Here is a 26,701-nt window from a genome sequence, read left to right on the forward strand (position 1 = left end):
TGCAGCACAGTGAGCTTCCCACTGGGAATTATGCTTGGTATTCATGTGACGATTCATGAAAAAAGTTGTCAAACTGGTGAGCTTTTTGCCTCTACTTATAGATTCATGACAAATTTTACAGATCACATGATTTGGGAGATCCTTTGCAAGGTCAAAAAAGGACCAGGCTAGGCAAGGCTTAGAGGACATGCGACCTGCAGAACCACCCCGACTTGTGCTCAGAGGCAGAGTGGTGGCTGAGGATGCAGTTGTAGACGTGCTACCAGTACTCCGACTCTGTCCAGGAAGGCGCAAGGTAACTTCTTCGTCAGTTGCATCCTCCTCCACCGCCTCTGTTGACCTCCTCAAGTGCCTGACTGTGGGTTGACAGTAAGTGGGATCTAGAACTTCACCATCAAGCGTTGTGTTTGCACTCCCCTCGCCCTCAGACCTAACCTTTTCCTGCCCTGCCCGAACATTTAAGTTGTCATCCCAATCTGGTATCTGCGTCTCATCGTCATCAGTATGTTCCTCATTGTCTCCACCAACAGGTGTTACAGTTTGGGAATGAGGGCTACATTATGCTCAGAAAGTTGGTCATCAGGGCCTGAATTGGAGTCACAAAGGTTCTGGGCATCACTGCAGACCATTTCCTGGTCTGTACTCACTGTAGCTTGGGAGCAGACCTCTGATTCCCAGGCTATAGTGTGACTGAACAGCTCTGCAGACTCAGCCATCTCTGGTACACCATACTGTGCAGGGCGGGTGGAGACTTGATAGCTGGGAGAAAGCAATTGTGATTAGGATGACAACTCAGAGGACTGGGTTTTTTTTTATGTGGTAGTTGAGGTGGAGGAGAGGGCACTTGTTGGAGCACTTGAGCTCCATTCAAGCATGTTCTTTTTTTGTGCATCATCTACCTTTCTTACAGTTGTTTGGGTCCATAAAAAAGGGAGCACATCGGATTGTCCACGGAAAGTAGTAGACATCTTACTTTTGCTGGAAGATGGCTTATCTTCAGCAGATGTTAATGTAGCTTTGCCACCTTCCCCACGGACACAAACTTTATTTCCTTTTTAAACACGCCTGTTCCCCTTTCCAACAGCATCTATCCTTTTGCCACTCATTTTGTTAGCGACAAGATTAGTCATTTACAATGTGGTAGCAAAAATTGAGAGGTGGTGTAGATTTCAGAGGTGGTGTAACTTTATTGACAGCTGAAGAACCAACACTGACTATCCCTGACAATGCAGCTATGGCCCTAAAACTGGCAGCACTGTTTGCTATAAAAATAGCGTAGCAAAATGTGCATGAGGGTAGAAAGCAGAGGTGGTGAGACTTGCTTGGCACAAGTGGGACACAAAATTAGTATAGCAGCCAGTGTTTGGATGCCACTTATATTAAGCACTGTTTGCTATAAAAATAGTGTAGCAAAATGTGCATCAGGGTTTAATGCAGAGGTGCTGGAAAATGCTAGGCACCGGTGGGACGCAAAACTAGTATAGCAGCCACTGTTTGGATGCCACTTATATTCAGCACTGTTTGCTATAAAAATAGCGTAGGAAAATGTGCATGAGGGTTTAATGCAGAGGTGCTGGAAAATGCTTGGCACCAGTGGGACACAAAATTAGTATAGCAGCCACTGTTTGGATGCCACTTATATTCAGCACTGTTTGCTATAAAAATAGCGTAGCAAAATGTGCATGATGGTAGAAAGCAGAGGTGGTGGGACTTGCTTGGCACAAGTAGGACACAAAATTAGTATAGCAAACACTTTTTGGATGCCACTTATGTTCAGCACTTTTTGCTATAAAAATAGCGTAGCAAAATGTGCATGAGGGTTTAATGCAGAGGTGCTGGAAAATGCTTGGCACCAGTGGGACACAAAATTAGTAGAGCAGCCATCTTTTTGGATGCCACTTATGTCCAACACTGTTTGCTATAAAAATAGCGTGGCAAAAGTGGGCAGGTGGGTACAGTGGCTGGGTTCTCTGGGTCAGTGGACAGGAAAGGAAGCCTCACTTTCTATCCCTCCTAATGGTGAAATGCAGCAAGGAATTCCCTGAGCTTAGGTACACAGACGCCTTTATCTGAAGCTGTATACAGCGTTTCCACGGACCTGACTGTCACCTATGGCTCTGAGTCCGAGAAAATGAGCTCTGAAAAGGACTGAAATAAACTTCTGTCCCTAATCTGTAGAGCGCTGTGTGTGTAGCGTACACAGCCGGAGCGGCGCCAGGAGCTGCGTGAGCGGTGACTGTCACCTACACGCAGAAAGCAGATAATGGCGCCGTGAGGGAAAATGGCCGTATTTATAATGCAAGAACATGTGACATGGACAGCCTATGACACATGCCCTTGCTTGTCTGGCAAAAAAGACCACTTAGCTGTGTGTGTGTCTGGGATTGGCTGACATGCTGGCCCGCCCCAATGCACGCGTGCTTAGGAAAAAAAAAAGAAAAGGCGATCGCCATTATCCCAGCAGCACTGATCTAAACGTGCCGCCCCCGCACACTATACGCTGAAATTAGATAATAGTGTGAATCACAGAGTGACTCATACTATTACAGAGAAAAGCCAGCTAGTAAATAGCTAAGCTTTTTGCTGATTGAACCGTTCTCGAACGTAACTCGAGCTATCGAGCTTTAAGCATAAAGCTCGCGTTCGATCTCGAGCACCCCCAAAATCACTCGAACATGAAATTGGCGAACCTCGAACATCACTCAACTCTACTCTTGAGACAGTGAAATTTCAGCTGCAGCAAGGTGAGAAGCTTTGACTGCTGAGACCCCACCACTGAACCAATCTCCCATGCCCGAACAAAACACACAATTGTAGTAAACCAAATCAACTTTATTGGAGAGATAATGAAATATTTATACGAACTCTCATCTTTTGTTGGGTTGGGATCAGTCACAGCTTAAAATTAACCGTTATAATTATCCAACCGGATATACCATTTCAAACGAGGCGTAATGCCAGGCCGGACTCCCGGCGCAATCAGCCTTCGCTTAACATCCACCATTTTCAACCGTTGACCGCCACGGAGGAGCAAAATTCGATAGACTGCGCTCCGACCTGCACCCATAAAAAAGAGGGCCTGCTGAATGCCATCTTGAAAGCCAATAAAATAGCTGCCTGTCTCTGATGGAGTTTTTACCACGACGGACCTCTTGGGACAGGAACAGAGCTCATCACCGAATACGAAAAGCTCGGGCGATACCGCACCGTCCATTAGTTAAGCAATAAATGAAGGCTACCATAATGCACAAAACAAGAGGAACACCACTACTGACGTGCTGAAAATCAGGGTTGGAAAACCAGCCTGTGCAGCCTCGGCAGCAGCATACATCCTAAAAGAATGCGTACCAAAACCGAAGGGGTTAGGCCGAGTAAACCAAAGACACTGACGTAAAAAGAACAAGAACTGGAACTTTTGACAGCTAGGGACTATCCTATCCTCTAGAGGTAGGAGGAAACACCGTAGCTGAGCAGCGCATGTAGTTGTTAACCAAAGAATACCTACTGGATGGATCCGTTCCTGGACTTACAAACCCAAACACGTAAACCGCCCAAAAAAACACCAGAAATGTGCTTTGCAAAACAACTGCTCGCCGATTTGACAAGCGCCAAAAAAGACCTAGCCAAAGTAAAACGCAAAAAAAAAAAGAAAGAACCTATTGAGAATGGACAAACAAAATTACACGCACAAGCAATTGCCACCATGTGCTATGGATAGATCCAAAAAAACTTCATGGGAAATAAAAGCAAGCTTTGTCAGGTGGGAGGCGAAAAAAAACATAGCTTTGGAATCAATTGCAATCCCTAAGAAGGGTAACCAAAATAAAGCCAACGCACAGCTGAGCAACAGCCTCTTTATTAGGGTACCAGTCGAGCCACAGTCCCATCGCGAGAATGCCCACTGGCATCCTTATCCAGCGTATTTGATGGTGTCGCTGGCAATTTTGCAGACGAACTAAGGCACTGAGTTGCTGCATGTGCTCCGCCACAAGCGGAGCACTCAGGCCTGAATTTACATAGGCCAAAGAAGCAGCAGTGGCCTTCATTAAATAACCAACACGCGCCGGGTCTACGAACAGCCACTGAGCCAGAGGTGCCAGGGTAAAGGGGGTCATAAGTCTTCTGAGCCAGCATTAAACGCAGCCAAGTGTCCGTGGCTTTCACACCCCAACTCAACTGGGGTTGAAGGGCCAAATGACGCCGAAAATCCTCGTCATAACGCCATCAAGCTGATCCCCCATGTGACTTGTAGGAATTATAAATGGTGTTGAGATATATAAACATCTCAGAACAGCGCTCAGGGTGCTTCTGTCCCATGACACATCCCATAACAAAAAATGCCTGAAGCCAGTTGTTAATGGACTTAGCCACTTTTGGCCTCCTCTCGAAAGGACGATCAGATGAGCTTCGTTCCTTGTCAATTGTATGTTGATCGGTCGTAACTAAAGACCATATATCAACATAGTTATTCGCCCATATTTTTCGGACAGTCTCCGCATCCAAATGGGATCCCAAAGGGGCAATGCCACAAAAGAAAGCGTCTCTATGAATGTCAGCACGAGGCGGGGGGTCAGACTGTGAAGGAGGTGGACCAGCTACAGAAGGGTTAACTAGTTAACCCCACCCGCCTGTAAATTAGCTAACAGTGTCTGGATAGTTGCTGCCATGCCCGCACTACCCCCCAACGAACCCAAGTATTGGTACTCAACAACATCCGGAAGGGGAGCGACAGCAGGCTCCTGAAGAGGATCAACAACCGTCTCCCTCTGAGGAGGTCGGTAACGACGGCGATGATGCCCATGGGGCACAACAGAGCTATTTGAGGAATACGGTGAAGTGGAAGGAGAACGGCACCTCGATGAACGGGAACGGCGGCTCCTCCGAGAGGATCTGGAACGACGGGAGGAATGGTGGCTATGTCTGCCATGTGATCCAGCAGAGCGTCTGCGGTCAGGGCTGCAAGAGGTTGATGCCGAGGAGAACAAGGTGGAGCGGTTACCGCGCCCACGGCGGCTACGACCGCGGGCCGGGGATCCAGCAACCGTTTTTGGTGAAACAGAAGCAAATGGGGCTTGTACAGGTGGAGGCGGGGAAGACACTGCAGGGTGTACACCTGCAGAGCATCTGCGTAGGCCAGGGCTGCGAAGGGGTGATGCCGAGGAGAGCAAGGCAGAGTGGATACCGCGCCCACAGTAGCTACGACCGCGAGCCGGGGGGTCCAGCAACCGCCTGGTTTAAAGCAGGAATATAAGGGGCTTGACAAGCCGGGGCAGGAGGGGCTAATAATCGAGCAGATGAGGCTCATGCAGGTGGGGGAGGGGCAGATACTGCAGGGTGCACACCTGCAGCCCCCCGCACCAAAGGTGGCATGGCGAGGGGCTGCAACTGTGCAAAGGGGCCAGGAGGGCTTATTACTGCCCCAGCACCCAGGGGTGCACCCTGCTGAATAAACTGAGAGGGGGGGGGGTAGAGGGTGTACTATGCCTGCAGATCCTCCCATAAACGAGGAGCCACAGTCATGGTGTCCCCCTGTTATTGTTAGTGACGGTGGTGGCTGTTTTAATAGCGGTTCGGAAAGGCAGGGGTTAACTAATACTGGCCGCGGCTCCACACTGACACGGGGAGAATGTCTGCATGCAGCAGCCATGGCCGGAAGCTGGGAGGGGGTGAGGAGCTGGGAGGGGGTGAGGGGGGAGGGATCTGCATGAGTTGGTGGTACATGGGGGTTAACAGCTCCCGACCGCAGATACATGCGGCCAGGGGGACAGTCCTGGCTCACAGCCGCTGCGGTCGGGAGCTGGAAGGGAGTGAGGAGCTGGGAGGGGACAAGGGGGGAGGGATCCGCATGAGTTGGTGGTTCATGGGGGTTAACAGCTCCCGACCGCAGATACATGCAGCCAGGGAGACAGTCCTGGCTCACAGCCGCTGCGGTCGGGAGCTGGGTGAAAGTGGGCGGTACTAGTCGCGAGGCACGCGCACGAGAAGTGCGAACGCCCCGTGAAGCCACAGCTACCGACCGCAGGTCCACGCTGCCAGAGGGACAGTAATAGCATGTAGCCACTGCGGTCGGGAACCGAGGGAGGGTTTGGGGGGCTAGTCATGAGGCGCGAGCACGAGAAGTGCGCACGCCCCGCGGCATTATCGGTGTGGGACTCAGGTTCTTCGGCGGACAGGTACGCCGAGCGGACCGCCTGCCGTCCGGGGTCACCGCCTGAGCCTCAGGAGGGACGGGACGCGGCTTATCTAAGAAAGCGGTAAGCCAGGCGTCACCATCCTTCCTGATTCTGTCCCTTATGTTAGCAGCCAAAGTGTCGGCCATCTCTCACCAGCAGCAGACTGTGTCTGGGTTGCCAACAGCAGAGCAGCGTCCAGGTCTCAGGATGAGGAGAGGCCAAATCCAGGAAGTAAGGGGAATTATATAGGGGAACCAATAGTGAGGAAAATAGTGGGATTGGACACCATAACGGGGGCAGGGTTCGGGCATGCGAGTGGGATTTTAACCCCTTACATACAGGGCTCAGCAGTCAGGGTGCAATCAGTGCAGCTTCACTGACCTGCCATGCAATTCTTACACTTTATTTTACTCTGTCTGATTTCCTGAATTTTCTGGGTAAGGCTGTACACACGGTTCAAGAATAGAGTTGAGAGGATTGCAAATAATCGGGGTCCGGCGGATCCGCGGCGGGTTTACAAAGAAGTCTGGATCCGATCTGGAGAGAGAGGAAAGGAGAGAAGAGGAGAGGAAAGGAGAGGAGAGGAGAAAAAAAAAAAAAACGGATCCGGATCGTGCACCCGGAATCCCGCGTTCGGGTTGGACTCGGATCTGCCGCTCAAACCGTGCGGATCCAGATTTTGCCGATCCGGGTCCGCTCAACACTATTCAAGAACTCTGGCATCACCAGTGAGTATTGTTTTTTTCATGCATGTCTGAATGAGAGTTGAAAAATAGAGTAATAAGATAATCTGTTGTCCGTCCATTAACTGATTGCATAGATTGCATAGTACGGAATTGGGACAGTCTCTGTATAATTACATGTGCTGTGTTTTGTGTTTTGCTTTGGCCATCTTTGCATCTTTGATGTGCAATACACTGGACTAGGGATATGTGTTCATAAGTAGTTTCATACTAATGCCTAGATAAAGTAGGCAGGCAGTAAGTTGTATATTGATGAGAAGCCTCTGAATAACATTAAAGTGACGAGTAATTGATATAAGGGACTTGGTGTAATAATATGTATGTATAAATTAATGGTTATAGGCCATACTGTGGACTGTGAAAAGATGTTCTGGTTGTGAAATGTCACAGGGCATAGCCATATAGAGTATTTGAGTGGATACCTGACATATATATTTTTTCCCTTCAGTGTCAAGAGCGGTTTAGATAATTTTATTTACATGTGAGGTTAACTGATCCTTGGAAGATGTATTGTTACATAAGTTTCTGGAATCAATGAATGAGTGGACAAGTGGTCCTGGGATCTGTCCTTATAGTGAGATATCGTATGTTTCTTCCCCTCAAAATGGAGACGAAGGTTTTATAGCAAAGTAATTATTTTTCCTTTCAGTAGAATATTAGTGCTGTGACGGTATGTAAGTAGTCTCAATTTTCTGCTAGGATTGTGTATACCAGTGGGTATTAGGAAAGTTGGATGTTTTGGAAAGCTAAGTCTGGACGAAGAATTCTTTTGAGATAAGACTCTTGCTAAACAAACTGTGTGCTGCTGCTATTTTGTTGGGAGGGGGCAAGTAAGGCGCTGCGCGATTTTCTGTCTTCTGCCCTGTGTAAGAAGTCAGCTCTGAGGATTGTTTTGGTTTAACTCTAGTTTACGTTGCTGGAATACTTTGTAAAGGCCAGGCATGGGGTACCCAACTGCACATCAGGTTAAGGCCTAAAACACACTTCCGCATAAAAAACGTACGTGTCACACGTTCCGTTTTTCGGGTCCGTGTTCAGTTTTTTATGGGTGTTTCTCCGGTACGTATGACATCCGTGTGATGGCGTATGCTAGCCGTGTGTGCGTGTGGAATGGCTGTGTATGAGTATGTGTAATGTCCATGTGAAATGTTCCGTGTGTGTGATGCACAATGTCATTGATACATGTCGGCCGACAGCAGACAGAGTTGCGAGATGAGAATGAACTCGGGTGAACTTCACCCGACTTCAATTTCATACCGCGGCTCTGTCTGTGTCGTGTACTGATTAGCGTTAAAAGGTGTATCGGCGGTCATTAAGGGGTTAAACAGCAAACACAAAAAAATTACAATAATAAAGTGCAATGCAGTGCTGAGTCCTTTAACCCTTTCCATAACTCCCTTCGGTGCCACTTTGATGCCGTTTTTTCTGCCGGTTTCATCATTTTTGTTGTTGTATTCACATCCGGGCTCCGCACTGCAGTGTATTATATTGTTTTTATTTTTGTAGATAAAAACCTGTAAAAAGAGGAAAAAAACACAAAACATAATTCCTGAATAAGAAACCGACTTCAGCGTCGTCATAGCAACAAAGAAAAGACGACAGAAACATGAAAATAAAGGAGAGAAAATAGAGACCCTGCACCTACCTCCACCTGCAGAGCCGCACACCGGATATATGGCTGCTCTGTGCTTACAGGACCTGTGATGATGTCACATGGAGGGGAGGAGTCAGGGGTCACATGGTCAGCTCCTCAGTGTATGCAGGGCTCTGCTGTGCTGGTTGTCATGGTGCTGGGTGAGGGGAGGTTATGTCAGGGGGTCACAGTGAGGTAATGGAGGCTGTATGTAGACAGGACACATCCTGGAAGCCGTGGACAGACATGGAGCAGATATCCTGGAAATCCAGGGATGAGCAGCGAAGTCTGAGGGGGCAGTGGCCACAGCTGTTTCTAGATTGTTCCAGAACTATTTACCCCGGCCACAGTAAGCGAGGGTCACTGAGCTTGTGAGGGGCAGTAAAGTCTGAGGGGGCAGGAAAGTGCATAGTTTACACACAATATCATAGTGTGACACAAGAGCAGAGTTTGGAGTTTTCCTTACAAGTTTCCCATTGTTTTTCTACTTTTATCTACACTGTTTATCCCCATTTAATAGCGGCTCCATGGACAATGCTACCTGGTGTGTGTCTTGTCAGATGTATGCCTGCCTTGAGCAGTCGTTCGAGGGTGAATATGTCTTCACTCGATGTCAGCGTGTTACATATTTGGAAGCCCAGGTAACTGATCTAAATATGCCGCTCACAACACTCAGGAGCATTGCAAACCTGGAGAGGAGTTTAGAGCTCACTGAGCGGCTCTGGCTGGGGCCAGTGCTATGGAGGTGGGTGGAGGAGGGGAAGGTCAGGACCCAGAGGTAGGTAGCTGGGTAACAGACGAAGAGGTAGGGGGAAAAGTGTCAGGGAGCCCAGTCCTGATCTGGCACAACCTAGTAAATATGCCTGTGTGGCTGATATTAGGAATGCAGGGCCAGGACTAGGATCACTACAGCAAGACGTTGCTACTAGCAATCAGGAAAACGACTGCTGTAGGATGGAGGGAAATAGGAGTGCAGCAAAGGCCAGATATTTGTTGGTGGTAGGAGACTCTATAATTAGGCGGACAGACAAGGTCATCTGTCACCGAGACTGTGAATGCTGAACAGTGTGTTGTCTTCCGGGTGCTCGGGTTCGGCATATTGCGGATCGGATAGACAGATTTCTGGGTGGGGCTGGGGAAAACCCAGAGGTCATGGTGCACATTGGTAGTTGGATACAGCGCCAGATGATGGCGCTTCTATGAAAGCGCCATTTTCTGGGGCGCCTGCGGACTGCAATTCGCAGCAGAGGCGCCCAGAAAGCTCAGGCTAACCTGTGCTGCGGATTCCAATCCCCAGCTGCCTAGTTGCACCCGGCTAGACACAAAAATGGGGCAAAGCCCACGTCGTTTTTTTTTTTGTTTTTTTTTAATTATTTCATGAAATTCATGAAATAATTAAAAAAAAGGGCTTCCCTATATGCTGCAGAGCTGGGGTCGTAGAGCTCACTCTTTCACTATCAGTGATCGCTGAGGGTTGTGTGATCTCACAACCTGGAAGTTCCTTTCGGGGGACATTAAGGACACTTCCAAATGTTTTGGTACTGGATTATATTTAGAAAATTCACTAATCTGCAGCTCTCCATTGCTTTAGTAAATAAATAAGGCAGTCACAGATTTGTGATAAGCAATATTTAAAGAGAAAGTCGTCATTGTGCTAGAAATTGGGGGATATTACTCCGGTAACAGTGTCAGCAGCAAATTCACCCCATAACAGTGCGTCATGACCACATTTTTACAATATATTTTCCCTATTTTCCTCCTTTAAAACCTAGGTGTGTCTTAAGGTCCGAAAAATACGATAAGTTTAAAAAGAAAGAAAATGGTTCTTTCCCTCACCAATTCTTACTAGAGCACTTGTAGCCAATTTTTGGATAAAATCCTTTGAATTCTAGTACATCGTGATGGCTTCTCCCATGTGACTCCTGTGACAACAGGACTTGATTAATGATAAAAAAAAAAACCATTTGCCAAATTCTAAAAGCAAGAATGGCTACTCTACTCTACTGTTGGTTTTCTGATGGTCGGCAAGACTTGATTTACCAGTTAAACATTTCAATTATTCACAACATGAAAAAGGTTCCTTCCCTGTGTGGCTTCTTCACATGTTTAACAAGATCTGAGAATTACATTTTCCACATTCAGAACATAAAACTGGTTTATTTTGTGTGCTTTTTTTGATGCACAACAAGTGCTGATTTCCATTTAAAACATTTCCCACACTCTGAACATGAAAATGGCTTCTCCTCTTTGTGACATCTTTGATGTGAAATAAGTATAGATTTCTGAATAAAACATTTCCCACACTCTGAACATGAAAATGGCTTCTCCCCTGTGTGATTTTTCTGATGTGTAACAAGGTTTGATTTTCGTATAAAACATTTCCCGCATACTGAACATGAAAATGGCTTCTCCCCTGTGTGAGATCTTTGATGCAAAACAAGTTCTATTTTCTGAATAAAACATTTCCCACACTCTGAACATGAAAATGGCTTCTCCCCTGTGTGCATTTTCTGATGTCTAACAAGATCTGATTTCAGAATAAAACATTTCCCACACTCTGAACATGACAATGGCTTCTCCCCTGTGTGCATTTTCTGATGTCTAACAAGTTCTGATTTCCGAATAAAACATTTCCCACACTCTGAACATGAAAATGGCTTCTCCCCTGTGTGAATTTTCTGATGTGTAACAAGGTTTATTTTCTGAATAAAACATTTCCCACACTCTGAACATGAAAATGGCTTCTCTCCTGTGTGAATTTTCTGATGTGTAACAAGGTTTGATTTTCGTATAAAATATTTCCCACACTCTGAACATGAAAATGATTTCTCCCTTGTAGGAGCCGTTTCATGTTCCACATCCCTTCTGTAACTTTTATTTTGCTTATAATTCTGTGATAAATCGGAATTTTGGACTTGTTTCAAAAGATCAGATGATAAAGCTTTCCAAGGAAGGACTGGAGGTATATCTGGGACAACAGCATGCTCTTCATATGTATCATGTGTGATAGTTTGATCATCTGTTTTAAATTCTGAAGATATTAGAGGTCCATCTGAATTCCTGATACAGTCATCGGCTAAAAATAAACACAATGTTATTATTTTTTAATGATATAATTTGCAAAGCAGATTTATTTTTTTAAACCATAACATAAGAAATTAAATTATGAAACAAATTATTCTGAATCTGTTGTCCAATTACGAGATCGAAAGGTTGCTTTACACGCAGCGACACCTAGGACCTGTCACACGGACTTACCTACCTAGCATCGTCGCTGTGGTCGGCGAACCGCCTCCTTTCTAAGGGGGCGGTTCGTGCGGCTTCACAGCGATGTCACACGGCAGCCGTCCAATAGAAGCGGAGAGGCGGAGAAGCAGCCAAAAGAAGGTGACGCCCACCTCGTTGCCGGAGGACGCAGGTAGGGTGTTATTTCTCGTTTCTGGGGTGTCACACGTAGCGATGTGTGCTGCCTCAGGAACGACGAACAACCTGCGTCCTGCAACAGCAACGATATTTGGGATTAGAACGACGTGTCAACGATCAACGATTAGGTGAGTAATTTTGATAGTTAGCAGTCGTTCGTACGTTTCACATGCAACAACGTCGCTAACGAGGCCGGATGTGCGTTACGAATTCCGTGACCCAAACGACATCTCGTTAGCGATGTTGTTGCGTGTAAAGCCCTCTTAAGAGTTACATCTTCATTAATTCGGATCTCCCATTCCTAGCACCAATTCTCTGGAATGTGCTACAGTAAATAATCTGATTGATTGTCGCAATGTGACTGTAGGATAATGAGGGACAGGGGGCTCCTATACTTTCCCTCATGCTAGGAGGCCTTAGGCTATCCCTAACCTCTGGATTACCCCTGAACAAGGAAGGAAGGGGCAGGAGTATGATGGGAATACAGATTAAGACAGACGCGAAAACCAAAATTCAGACACACTGCAAACTCACAGAAATAAACAGTGAGAGACTAAGGAGAAAAGCAAGAGCAGGAAGGCAGAAACAAAAAGACAACAAGGGTTAACACCACAACTGCTCACAGCAATAATGCACAACAACCACTAGTTTGTATCACAACACCTCACCACATCTGTATAGGTAAACTATTAAACTATAGCTGGCATTAATGGAATAGTCCAGCCAGCATATACAGAAGGGGAGCGAATGATACTGGCTCCTCTACAGTATGTGATCAAAAACATTAACAAGGAGCTCAGCAGAGAATAAAGCCTGCTTTACAAGTGTCAATTACACATGTGATCTCGCATGCGTTGTGACATACCCCCATCGTATGTGCGGCACGTTCAATTTGTTGACCGTGTCGCACAAACGATTAATTCCCGTCACACGTACTTACCTTCCATACGACCTCGATGTGGATGGCGAACATCCACTTCCTGGAGTGGGAGGGACGTTCAACGTCACACGGCAGCTGGCCAATAAAAGCGGAGGGGCGTAGATGAGCGGGACGTAAACATCCCGCCCACCTCCTTCCTTCCGCATTGCCGGCGGGAGCCGCGGGACGCAGGTAAGCTGTGTTTATCGTTCCCGGGGTGTGACACACAGCGATGTGTGCTGCCTCGGGAACATTGAACAACCGCATGTTCAATTTTTAGTAATTGAACGACGTGCATGCGATGAACCTTTTGACGTTCAATTGCAATCGCACGGAGGTTTCACGCGCCACAATATAACTAACGATGCCGGATGTGCGTCACTTACGACGTGACCCCACCGACACATCGTTAGATTTATTGTAGCGTGTAAAGCCCGCTTTACTCTTGCTAGTCTTACTAAGTATGTGGTTTGTTGCCTGCGTCTCCCTGCGCTGCTCACAGACATCAGAAAAGTGAACATGCAGAGTGCCAGAATCTATAATTTCTACAAATCCTGATGCCACCATGACAGTTGGCTATGTCTGCAAGCATCTCGTTGTGACATTGATCCCCAATATAGACAATTTAAAAAAAAAAATTTTTCCAAAGACAAAAATCAAATAGAGACACATGCCAAATATTTAATGGGCTTGTCTGGGACTGTAACATTGATGGCCTATCCTTAGGCTTTGTAACCAAAGTAGGTAGCAGGGTCTTGCTGTCTGCACAGATAAACATTAAGGCTCCAAGACCGGCGATGTACAATGAAAATTGATGTCAGGGACTGAAGTGAGATTTCTGGCATAGGGAACGCCGCAGTTTGTTATGAATTAGAGAAGCAGTGGCATCACACGTTTCTTCTGGCCAAGCTCTGCCCATTTTGGCAAAGCTGGTTAAAATTGGCGTGAAACCTCCAAAAGTTGCACAATTAATTTTTAGTACATACATTTATTATTGACTGTAGAATGGCTATGACGTATCAATGTTTGGAATCAGCGGTACAAAAAGATGTTGATGAAATAGAGAATCATGACTGTAAGGCACTAGAGTGTTAATAAGTGCTGAGAAAACCGTGCAATGTAAAAACAACAACTGTCATCATAATCAAAGCAAACAAGAGACTATAACAATATAGCTCTGCAGTGCAGCCAGGCCAACCATCTGCCTTTATAAAATCCTTCTCCGGTCTTCTTTCCAAGCTTATTGCGCAATTCACTGGGGGCAAAAAGGGGGTTTTCAGGTTCCATCTGGTACCAACCATCAATGGTGTATTTACTAGTGTCAAGACCAACATAATCCAAAAGCTCAAAAGGACCCATTGGGTAACGGGCTTCCAATTTAATTGCAACATGCATGTCTTCCTTCGATGCATGACCTCTTTCATGAAGATGCACGAATTACATTAGGTATGGTACCAGAAGACGGGTAACAATGAACCCTGGGGTGTCCTTACATGACACAGGCATTTTTCCTAGTGTTTAACTGAAGTCCATGAGAGAGTCAGAAGTCATTGGGCTAGTCATTGCTGTCTTAATGACCTCCACCAGCTTCATCATTGGTACTGGATTAAAGAAATGCAGCCCTCCGAACTGATCCTGCCTAGTTGTGGAGTTGTCTATGTCAGTTATTACCAATAAGAATGTGTTGCTGGCAAATATGGTGTGTTCTGGTGCAATCTGTCCAGTGTCTTGATTGGTGCGTTTTTCACTTCCAAGTTTTCTATTTTGGCTTCCACCACCAGATCATTGCTGTGCACCACGGCCGCTGGGTCTGTGCTTGTGCTGAAGTTTGAGAGGGTTTTGTTGATGAACTGTGAAGCAGCCTCAGGCTTGTCCGCAAACATCTTCTTAGTGACCCTTTTCAAGCTGTCTTCAATACTTTTGGCAGACTTTTTCAAGATTTCATCAGTCTGGTCCACTAAAACAACAGTGTGTCTGGTTGCTGCAGCTACATGCACTATCCTGACACCCATCAGACCTCCTCCAATCACAGTCACGTGCTTTATAGTCAGCTTCTTCGCGGTGGCGCTGGAGGTCATACATTTCACTATGAGCTACCAGCAAGAGGAGGCCATGTCTGCTTGCACTGCTGGGAGCTGAAGGACATACGAGTGATGTCAGCACAGCGCGCCGTGATGATTTAGTCGCACGATTTTTTTTTCACAACTCTGTGTTGCACAAAAAATTGATTGAAAAGTGATTTCTGACAGAATTCTGGCATTATTGCTTTGAAGAATCAAGGTCTAGGTGTCAAATCTCCTTCTGTAGGTGTCTCCAATCCTTCCAGAGTAGTTTGCCAGTAGTTCACATTCTCTAAAGCAATAATTTTATTAGATATTTTTTGGTAGTTTAAAAATGTGGTACTTCAGTGTGCAGCTGTAACTTTTATTTTTCTATTATATAGCTATCTACACACACACACACACACACACACACACACACACAGCAACCTGTCTCCTCTTCAGCTTCATACTCCTGCAAGTAAGAGACCTTTGGTCACATGACGTGATGTCAAAAAGGTTCTTGAACAGTCCTATAATCGGCATATAAACACTGGGGCCGCTAGGAAAATGGGGGCCCTGTAAAATTGTCCTGTTTGCTCTCCCTTTCCCCTAATGCCGAATCACCATGCCAGCCTGTCTTCTGTTCAGTTCTTTTAGACTCATGCAATTAAGAGACCTTTGCTTACATCATGTCACATGACTTCATCAAAGGTCCTTAAACAATCAACTTCCGAATGCAACTGATAAGGTCCTTAAGAAAGTGGGGTTCCTGAGAAATTGCACAGTTTGATTCCTCCTAACACTAGCCCTGACTGTAACCAGGGCTTATTTTTAGGGAAACAGAGTATTCATGAACCCTCTGCAGGTATTTGAGTTGCCTTCATAACAACATAGAGAAGGCACTAGAAACAAACAGCAGAAGAAGCAGAAGCAAAGAAAATACAGCTGAAAAAACCCACAGCAGAAAGTCTAAAAATGTAATCACAAAATTAGTGCAGAAAGTACATGAGTAGATATCTCTTACTGGATAGAGCTGGAGGAAACACATCCTGAGGAACATCGGGGTCTTCTTGTTTACAGTCCTGTGGGAGAAGAGGACGGGGACATCTCTCTGGTGTTGTCCTCTTACTGAATAGAACTGGAGGAGACACATACAGGGACTGAATTCATTCCTTACATACAGATAATTATAGGCCGTGTGTATTTAGTCCTGTCTATTACCTGGTGATGTGAGGGGCTGGGGAACCTCCATTATGACGTCCTTGTACAGATCTTTGTGTCCTTCTAAATACTCCCACTCCTCCATGGAGAAATAGACGGTGACGTCCTGACACCTTATAGGAACCTGACACATACAATGATACCGTCACCCCCGATCCCTTCATAGCGTTACTGTATAATGTCCCAGCATTCCCAGCAGTGTCACCTCTCCAGTCAGCAGCTCAATCATCTTGTAGGTGAGTTCTAGGATCTTCTGGTCATTGATGTCCTCATGTATCGGGGGGTGAGGTGGAGGCCCCGTGATTGGGCTCAGGGGTCTTCCACATCCCTCAGACACAGGGGCCTGACAGTGCTCACTAGAGGTCTTCTTCACTACTGTGTAATCCTGGTTATGGAGAGACACAGTAATAAATCTCACTCCAGACATTTCCAGAGTCCTCACCTCTCCAGTTCTGTCCATCTGTTATTCCCATAGATAAGAATGATGTAATGTGACGTCATCAGAATCTCTCACCTCTCCAGTAAGCCGGAAGAGGATCTCTAGGGTGAGGTGTAATATCCTCTCCGCCATCTTGTCCCTGTCCATATACATCTTGGATAGGAAATTTTCTTAAACAGAATAAAATCACTTAGAGGATCCGATATTATAAGGACCTGAATGGGAAGGAGATGAGCTGATATGTAAAATTAATGGACATAAGGGAGGAAGATATCACTTGGGTACTAAAAAATATTCAACATGAAATGTGCTATGTAAATAGTACAACTGTAAAAGTAGCACATTATCGTTATAAAAAAACAATCCTTCATACAACAATGTGAACGGAAAAATGAAAAAGAGTAATTGCTCCCGGAATAAGAATAACTTCTACAAGTGCTTCATAAGTGCTCAGAAATATACCAGAAATGTCCCAGAAGGTGAATTCTACTTCTTTAACTGTGTGTCTTTCACTTGCATTTAGTTCCTTCCCCCTTATTCCCACTTGAAAACCTAATTCGCACCATGTTCACTTATGCCCTCACAGTCTTTGCTCCACTCCTCCTCACTCTCCTTCGCTATCCCCAAACCCCAGCACTCTCCAAACAAATATTCATCTCCCCTTCCCTCTTACCTCCCCACCTGTCCTCATCTGCTGACCTGCTCCTAAACCTCAGATCGCTTCTAGTATCGCGCAGACCAGGCCGTCCACTCTCCTTCTCCCACCTGCTCTCCCTTTCTCTACTTCTCCTCACTGCTGGCGACATATTTCCCAATCCTGGACCCCCACAGATGGGACACTCCTCTTTATCACCCCCCTATCGCACCCCATCTAGTAGTAACTACCGCAACCTCTCCAACATAAAATCCATTCCCCTCTCTGCCACTCCGCAGCCCCCTCTCTCTGGAGCGCTCTGGAATGCCCGTTCCGTCTGTAATAAACTGCACTTCATTCACGACCTCTTTACCTCTAGCAATCTATCCTTTCTGGCCCTCACCGAAACATGGCTGACACCATCCAACACTGCCTCCCCTGCTGCGCTGTGCTACGGTGGCCTCCACTTCACCCACACTCCTCGCCCTGGCAATAGACAGGGTGGAGGAGTGGGCCTCCTCCTTTCTAACAACTGCAGCTTCACCCCAATGCCACCTCTACCCTCCCTTGTCCTGCCTTCCTTTGAAGTGCACTCTGTCCGCATCTATTCTCCCTCCAACCTCCAAGTGGCCGTCATATACAGACCCCCGGGCCCAACCACTGCCTTTATTGACCAGTTCTCTGCCTGGCTTCTACACTTTCTCTCTGCTGACATCCCCACTATCATCATGGGTGACTTCAACATCCCCACTGACACCCGCCAGTCAGCGGCCTCCAAACTCCTCTCCCTCGCCTCATCTTTTGGTCTAACTCAGTTGTCCGCCTCTGCCACCCACAAAGATGGCCACACACTAGACCTTATCTTCACCCGTCTCTGCTCTCTATCTAACCTCACTACCTCCCCTCTCCCCTTATCTGACCACCATCTGCTGACCTTTTCAGCCCTGTCCTCCTCACCTGCCCCCCCTGTCCAGCATGTATCACACCCCCGCAGAAACCTTGCACACATCAACATACACACCCTTTCTGACTCTATCCTACCGCTGTCCTCTATATCTTCACTCCATGACACAAACAGTACCACCATTTTCTACAACGCCACTCTCACATCAGCTATTGATTCAGTCGCTCCTCTTGTGAACGGCAGAGCAAGACGAATCAATAGACAACCCTGGCACAACAGCCTCACTAAAAAACTACGGCAAGTGTCTAGAGCCGCAGAGCGGCGCTGGAAGAAAACGCACTCCCAGGAAGACTTCACCACATTCAAAAATACAATTCACACATTTCGCTTGGCCCTTACCTCTGCTAAACAGAATTACTTCAAAAACCTCATATCCTCTTTAACACACAACCCCAAACAGCTATTTAACACTTTTACCTCCCTCCTTCGCCCACCGCTGCCCCCTCCAACCTCCCTCATCTCCGCAGAAGAATTTGCCACATATTTCAAAGAAAAGATCGACCAAACCAGACAAGTCTTTTCTGCTGAACCACCACAACCCCTTCATATAACAGACCACTGCTCCTCCCCCATAAACTTCCTCCCCACCATCACCGAAGGAGAGCTTGCACATCTTCTCTCAAAAGCACACCTCACCACATGCGCACTTGACCCCATCCCATCCCACCTCCTCCCCAACCTCACCACTATCCTTATTCCAGCCTTATCCCATCTCTTCAACCTATCTCTAACAACTGGTACCTTCCCTTCTGCCTTTAAGCATGCAACAGTCACACCTATCCTAAAGAAACCTTCCCTCGACCCAACCTCTACTACCAGCTATCGACCCATATCGCTACTCCCACTTGCCTCAAAACTCCTGGAACAGCACGTCCATGCTGAACTTTCCTCCCACCTCTCCTCTAACTCTCTCTTTGACAACCTACAGTCCGGCTTCCGTCCACATCATTCCACTGAAACTGCCCTGACAAAAATCACAAATGACTTACTTACTGCCAAAGCTAACAACCACTTCTCTATACTCCTACTTCTAGACCTATCCTCAGCTTTTGACACTGTTGACCACTCCCTGCTACTACAGATCCTCTCTTCCCTTGGTGTCAGAGATCTCGCCCTCTCTTGGATCTCTTCATACCTCTCCAACCGCACTTTTAGTGTCTCCCATTCCCACACAACCTCTTCATCCCGTTCTCTCTCTGTTGGTGTCCCTCAAGGCTCTGTCCTGGGACCCTTACTTTTTTCTATCTATACATTTGGCCTGGGACAACTCATAAAGTCCCATGGCTTTCAGTACCACCTATATGCCGATGACACTCAGATCTACCTCTCTGGTCCAGATGTCACATCTCTGCTGTCCAGAATCCCAGAGTGCCTATCTGCTATATCTTCCTTCTTTTCCTCTCGCTTTCTAAAGCTTAACGTGGCCAAAACTGAACTGATCATCTTTCCTCCATCTCCCCTACACTCTCCACCTGACCTATCCATTACAATTAATAACATCACGCTCTCCCCAGCACCAAAAGTTCGGTGCCTCGGAGTGACCTTTGACTCTGCCCTGTCCTTCATACCGCACATCCAATCCCTCACCACCTCCTGCCGTTTTCAACTCAAAAATATCTCCAGAATCCGCCCTTTCCTCAATCCCCAATCTACAAAAATGCTAGTGCATGCCCTCATAATCTCCCGCATCGACTACTGCAACATCCTCCTCTGTGGTCTCCCTGCTAACACACTCGCCCCTCTCCAGTCCATCCTTAATTCTGCTGCCCGAATGATCCACCTCTCTCCTCAATACCACCCCGCTTCTCCTCTCTGCAAGACCCTCCACTGGCTCCCAATCTTCTATCGTATCCAATTCAAACTACTAACCCTGACCTACAAAGCTATCCATAATCTGTCTCCTCCATATATCTCTGAACTAATCTCTCGCTACACTCCAAAACGTAACCTCCGGTCCTCCCAAGATCTCCTTCTCTCCTCCTCTCTCATTCGCTCCTCATGCAACCGACTCCAAGACTTCTCCCGAGCATCCCCAGTCTCCTGGAACTCACTGCCTCAACACATCAGACTATCTACTACACTTGCAAACTTCAAACGGACTCTGAAAACTCATCTGTTCAGAAATGCCTATAATCTACAATGACTCCACTGCCCCACCACCGTGCGGAGCTGCCGCCCCACCACCGTGCGGAGCTGCCGCCCCACCACCGTGCGGAGCTGCCGCCCCACCACCGTGCGGAGCTGCCGCCCCACCACCGTGCGGAGCTGCCGCCCCACCACCGTGCGGAGCTGCCGCCCAACCTACACCCCACCTACTGTCTCCTCCCCAAAATCCTTTAGGATGTAAGCCCGCAAGGGCAGGGCCCTCTTCCCTCTGTACCAGTCTGTCTATTGTAACTTGTATATGTATTCTGTATGTAACCCCCTCATGTACAGCACCATGGAATCAATGGTGCTCTATAAATAAACAATAATAATAATAATAATAATAATAATAATAAAAAATACAAAAGTGCAAAAATAAATAATTTCCCAGTTTTTCAGGTAAGAACAGGACAATGGAATTAGGATTCGATGTATTCTTGTTTCTAACGGAAGTAGAGGGGCCACACATGGCGTACGGATCTGTGCACTTGCTGACGCACAATTTACCACCCATTTCTTGTATGAAGGCAGCAAAAGAGTGAAAATCATCCAAATTACAAAATGTGCCCACATTATATTTCACTCCGAGACTAGAAAAATTATGCAAATACTAAAGTTTAGATATTAACTGGTTTCGGAGCTTGTAGACTTTAACCCCTTAATGACCGCGGGTAGTAAAATTATGTTTTAGTGGTCATAGTGTTAATCCCCTACCGCTGCTGCCGGCAAACAATAAAGAAATAAAGTGTACACCGCCCCCCAGTATCGGAAAATTTCTGTGGTTTCAGCTACCAAGGGTAGCTCAGACCCTGAAGATCATGATTCGGGCCGGAAAAAAATGATTTATCTCCCACCTGGCATGATCAATCATATCAGACGGGAGATAAGTCACCTACCCCGGTCCAAAGGGCCCCCAGTCCCATGCCCCACCTGATCATCTAAAATGGCCGGAGCACAGGCTGCACTCATCCTCATCCTCTGAGTTCTGTCGTATCTGACATGTCAGATGTGACATCAAAGTTCTCCCCAGGTCCAGCCAGGTCACCCGTGAATCCCCGGTCTTGCGTTACCTTCTGCAGAGACGATCCCCCACAATCCCTCCTCTTCCTTCTCAGAAGATCCTGGCCACTTGTGCAGAGTGGCTCTCAGATGGCACCCTGCTAGTAGTGACACTGAGCTTACTGCCCCTCACACTGCTGTGCTGTGGACCCGGGGAGTGTGAGTGCAGTATCACTGCACCCACACTCCTCACATGAAGGGTTTGCACTTGCAGAAAATGGGAGATATGTTCTCTGAGTGTGCCACCCATATTCTAGAAGGTCCAAAGTCGTTGTATGACCTCCAAATTGGATTACGGCAGACCGGTTTTTTTTTTCTTTTTAATAAATTAGTGAAAGAGGGAATGTGTTGGGGAGTGTTTTTTTTAAATAATTTTTTTTGTCTTTTTTTTATTTCCCCATTTGCCATCGCACCAGGGCAATAGAAGAGCCGGGACGAAGTGCCAGGATTTGCGCGTTTAATGGATGCGCCACTTCTGGGTGGCTGCAGCCTGCTATTTTTAGGCCGGGATGGGCCAAATAACCATGGTTCTTTCCACCCTGAGAATACCAGACCACAGCTGTCCATTTTACCTTGGCTGGAAATCAAATTTGGGGTGTCTTGGTGTGATATTGTGGGTTATGTACTATTTTGTGTGGGTTCATGTTTTGGGCGTGGTGGTCTGTCTATTCGATATATTGTTTGTCATGTTAAGTCAGGTTATATCCCCTTGAAGTGCTTCTGTGCCTAGGTCTGGGGGAGGGGGCCTGGAATCCACCAAAACTCTCTGTTTACCTGAGAGATTAGTGATTCTGGGTGAGACTTAGGGTACCGTGTCACTAAACTACGCACCAACGATCCCACCAGCGATACGACCTGGCAGGGATCGCTGGTGCGTCGCTACATGGTAACTGGTGCGCTGTCAATCAGGCATATCTCACCAGCGACCAGCCACCAGCGACTCTGCGCTTGGTAACCAGGGTAAATATCGGGTAACTAAGCAAAGTGCATTGCTTGGTTACCCGATATTTACCCTGGTTACCAGCGTACACCGCTTAGTGCTGGCTCCCTGCACACATAGCCAGGGTACACATCGGGTTACTAGGCAAAGCGCTTTGCTTAGTTACCCGAAATTTACCCTGGCTATGTGTGCAGGGAGCCAGCGCTAAGTGGTGTACACTGGTAACCAGAGTAACTATCGGGTAACTAAGCAAAGTGCTTAGCTTGGTTACTCGATATTTACCCTGGGTACCAGTGTACACCGCTTAGTGCTGGCTCCCTGTATACGTAGCTAGGGTACACATCGGGTTACTAAGCAAAGCGCTTTGCCTAATTACCCGATATTTACCCTGGCTACATGTACAGGGAGCCAGCGCTAAGTGGTGTACGCTGGTAACCAGGGTAAGTATCGGGTAACCAAGCAAAGCACTTTGCTTAGTTAACCGATATTTACCCTGGTTACCAGCATACGCTGCTTACACAGAGTCGGTGCTCGTTGGTCTCCCGCCGTCAAACACGCCGATGTGTGCTGCACAGTGGGAGACCAACAAGCAAAAAAATGAACCAGAACAGTGTGTAACGATCAGCGATTTCACAGCAGGGGCCAGGTCGTTGCTTAGTGTCACACACAGCAAGATCGCTGATGAGGTCACTGGTACGTCACAAAACCTGTGACTCAGCAGCGATCTCGCTATGTGAGAAGTACTCTTACAAGAGAGAAGAAACAAGATTGAACCTCTGAGGGAGACACTGAGGCTGTGGCCAGCACCCCAAAGACACTGTGAGAAACCCAGATTTCCCAGGAGAAGGACTGCTGGAGGAGTGTGACTGAACTCCGGGACATTTATGCCATTTCTGGACTAGTTTTACGCTCCGTGTGGTGGATTATTTGATGGTCATTCTATATTGCATGGAATAAATATGCTTTGGATTGTTCACTCATCTCCCGCTGTTAATTGTGTGATATGGGAGAAGGACCCCTTCACTTTTTTTTTAATTATGTATACATTTAAAAAAAACAGCATGGGGAGACCTTCATTTTGGAATACCAGCCAAGGTGAAGCTGCCAGCTGTGGTCTGCAGCCGTCTGCTTTACCCTAGCTGATTTTTTTTTGTTTTTTTTAATTATTTTTTTTTTGGGGGGGGGCTAAGTACAAGGTTAAACACAATTTAGTGCGCCATGAAAGTTACAAAAGGGTGCCAGCTTAGAATATGCGGGGGGGGGGGGGGGGGGGTAGGATATTATATATGTGTTTGACATCTATTTATCTGGCCATCTATCCATCCATCCATCCTAGCTTATTAGGTTATGTGCCCACGACAAGGATTTGCAGCGGTTTGGACGCAGAGTGTTTTGACTGCGATGTTGTGCAGTACAAGCTCAGTAGCGGGATGTTTAGAAATCTCCTGCCCACTGTGCTGCTTTTTCTGCAGCATAAACTAATCAGCGGCGCGGCTTCCTGAGACGCAGGATGTCAGTTTATGCTGTGGAGATGAGAGTGTTCTTCACAGGGAGAATAAAGTCCGCAGAAGCCTGAACCCGGATCGTGGGCACGGGCAGCTGCATTCTCTTGTGGACACCGGCATCTGCGCAGAAGGGCTGACACTGCATCCTAGATACAGTGTCACCGGATTGTGGGCACATAGCCTAAAAGTGAGAAATTTGTCACTACAGCAACATTTTTGTGAACTACCTGTGGAGTCAAAATGCTCACTGTAACCCTGAATAAAATTTTTGAGTGGTCTAGTGTCCAAAATGGGGTCCCTTGTGGGGGGTTTCTGCTGTATAGGTACCTTAGGAGCCTTGCAAATGTGACATGGTGCCCGCCATTTATTTCAACTTTTCCAAAATTCACATGGTGCTCCTTCCGTTCTGAGCCCTCCCTCAACTGTTGTGTGCACTTTTTGGTGTTTCCTCTTGAAAAAGTGAGAAATTTGGTGCTAAAGCAACATTTTTGTTAAAAAAAATGAACGTTTTCAATATGACGACCTAAGGTAATCAGATTTTGTTAAGTACCCGTGGGTTCAAAATGCTCAATGTATCCCTGGATAAAATTCATGAGGGTCTAGTTTCAGAGATGGGATCACTTGTGGGGGAGCTTCACTGTTTAGGCATCTTAGGGGCTCTCTAAACATGACATGGCATTCGCTAATGATTCCTGCTAATTTTACAGTCAAATGGCGCTCCTTCCCTTCCGCGAGCAGCCATGCGACCAAACAGTTGATTTCCACCACATATGAGGTATCTGTGTACTCAGGAGAATCTGCACAATACATTTTATGGTGTATTTTTTTCTGTTACCCTTGTGAATAAAAGCTACCTGGTTAGAGTAACAATTTTGTGGTAAAATTATATATATTTTTTTATTATTTTCACGGCTCAATGTTATAAAATCCTGTGAAGCCTCCGGGGGTTCCAGGTGCTCACCAAACATCTAGAGAAATTTCTTGAGGGGTCGAGATTCCAAACTGGGGTCACTTGTGGGGGGTTCTGCTGTTTAGGTACCTTAGGAGCCCTACAAATGCTACATGGTGCCCGCAATATATTTCAGCCAAATTTCCTTAACAAAATTCAAATATTGCTCCTTCTGTTCTGGCTCCTCCCATTTGTCCAAACAGAGGTTTCTGACCACATGTGGGGTATCACCGCGCTCTTAAGAAAGTGGGGAACAAACCGTGGGGTCTACTTTTTGGCGTTACCTCTCGAAACCTGTCAAAGTGACACTGGTCAGAATTGTAAAAAATGGCCGAGTCATGACGTAGAAAACTGGCTCCGTCCTTGAGGGGTTAAACTGAATGTAAATGAGCCGGTCAGGAAGAGCGGGAAACTGGTCCTGAACTGGTTAAAGTTGAAAATAGCTGAGACATGAAGGGGTTAATGATAATGATGATCCCAAAATAACAGAGACCCTGCACCTACCTCCACCTGCAGAGCCGCACACTAGATATATAATACCCTGCACCTACCTCCACCTGCAGAGCCGCACACTAGATATATAATACCCTGCACCTACCTCCACCTGCAGAGCCGCACACTAGATATATAATACCCTGCACCTACCTCCACCTGCAGAGCCGCACACTAGATATATAATACCCTGCACCTACCTCCACCTGCAGAGCCGCACACTAGATATATAATACCCTGCACCTACCTCCACCTGCAGAGCCGCACACTAGATATATAATACCCTGCACCTACCTCCACCTGCAGAGCCGCACACTAGATATATAATACCCTGCACCTACCTCCACCTGCAGAGCCGCACACTAGATATATAATACCCTGCACCTACCTCCACCTGCAGAGCCGCACACTAGATATATAATACCCTGCACCTACCTCCACCTGCAGAGCCGCACACTAGATATATAATACCCTGCACCTACCTCCACCTGCAGAGCCGCACACTAGATATATAATACCCTGCACCTACCTCCACCTGCAGAGCCGCACACTAGATATATAATACCCTGCACCTACCTCCACCTGCAGAGCCGCACACTAGATATATAATACCCTGCACCTACCTCCACCTGCAGAGCCGCACACTAGATATATAATACCCTGCACCTACCTCCACCTGCAGAGCCGCACACTAGATATATAATACCCTGCACCTACCTCCACCTGCAGAGCCGCACACTAGATATATAATACCCTGCACCTACCTCCACCTGCAGAGCCGCACACTAGATATATAATACCCTGCACCTACCTCCACCTGCAGAGCCGCACACTAGATATATAATACCCTGCACCTACCTCCACCTGCAGAGCCGCACACTAGATATATAATACCCTGCACCTACCTCCACCTGCAGAGCCGCACACTAGATATATAATACCCTGCACCTACCTCCACCTGCAGAGCCGCACACTAGATATATAATACCCTGCACCTACCTCCACCTGCAGAGCCGCACACTAGATATATAATACCCTGCACCTACCTCCACCTGCAGAGCCGCACACTAGATATATAATACCCTGCACCTACCTCCACCTGCAGAGCCGCACACTAGATATATAATACCCTGCACCTACCTCCACCTGCAGAGCCGCACACTAGATATATAATACCCTGCACCTACCTCCACCTGCAGAGCCGCACACTAGATATATAATACCCTGCACCTACCTCCACCTGCAGAGCCGCACACTAGATATATAATACCCTGCACCTACCTCCACCTGCAGAGCCGCACACTAGATATATAATACCCTGCACCTACCTCCACCTGCAGAGCCGCACACTAGATATATAATACCCTGCACCTACCTCCACCTGCAGAGCCGCACACTAGATATATAATACCCTGCACCT

At 46.9% G+C, this 26,701-nt stretch overlaps 1 pseudogene; it reads right to left on the reverse strand.

Moving 5' to 3' along the window:
* Positions 1–14,052: 14,052 nt before the first annotated feature.
* LOC142262554 (hydroxyacyl-coenzyme A dehydrogenase, mitochondrial pseudogene) lies at positions 14,053–15,005 on the reverse strand (annotated as a pseudogene).
* Between the last annotated feature and the right edge of the window lie 11,696 nt (positions 15,006–26,701).

The sequence above is a fragment of the Anomaloglossus baeobatrachus genome, unplaced genomic scaffold, assembly GCF_048569485.1.
Source record: "Anomaloglossus baeobatrachus isolate aAnoBae1 unplaced genomic scaffold, aAnoBae1.hap1 Scaffold_2473, whole genome shotgun sequence".
NCBI lineage: Eukaryota > Metazoa > Chordata > Amphibia > Anura > Aromobatidae > Anomaloglossus > Anomaloglossus baeobatrachus.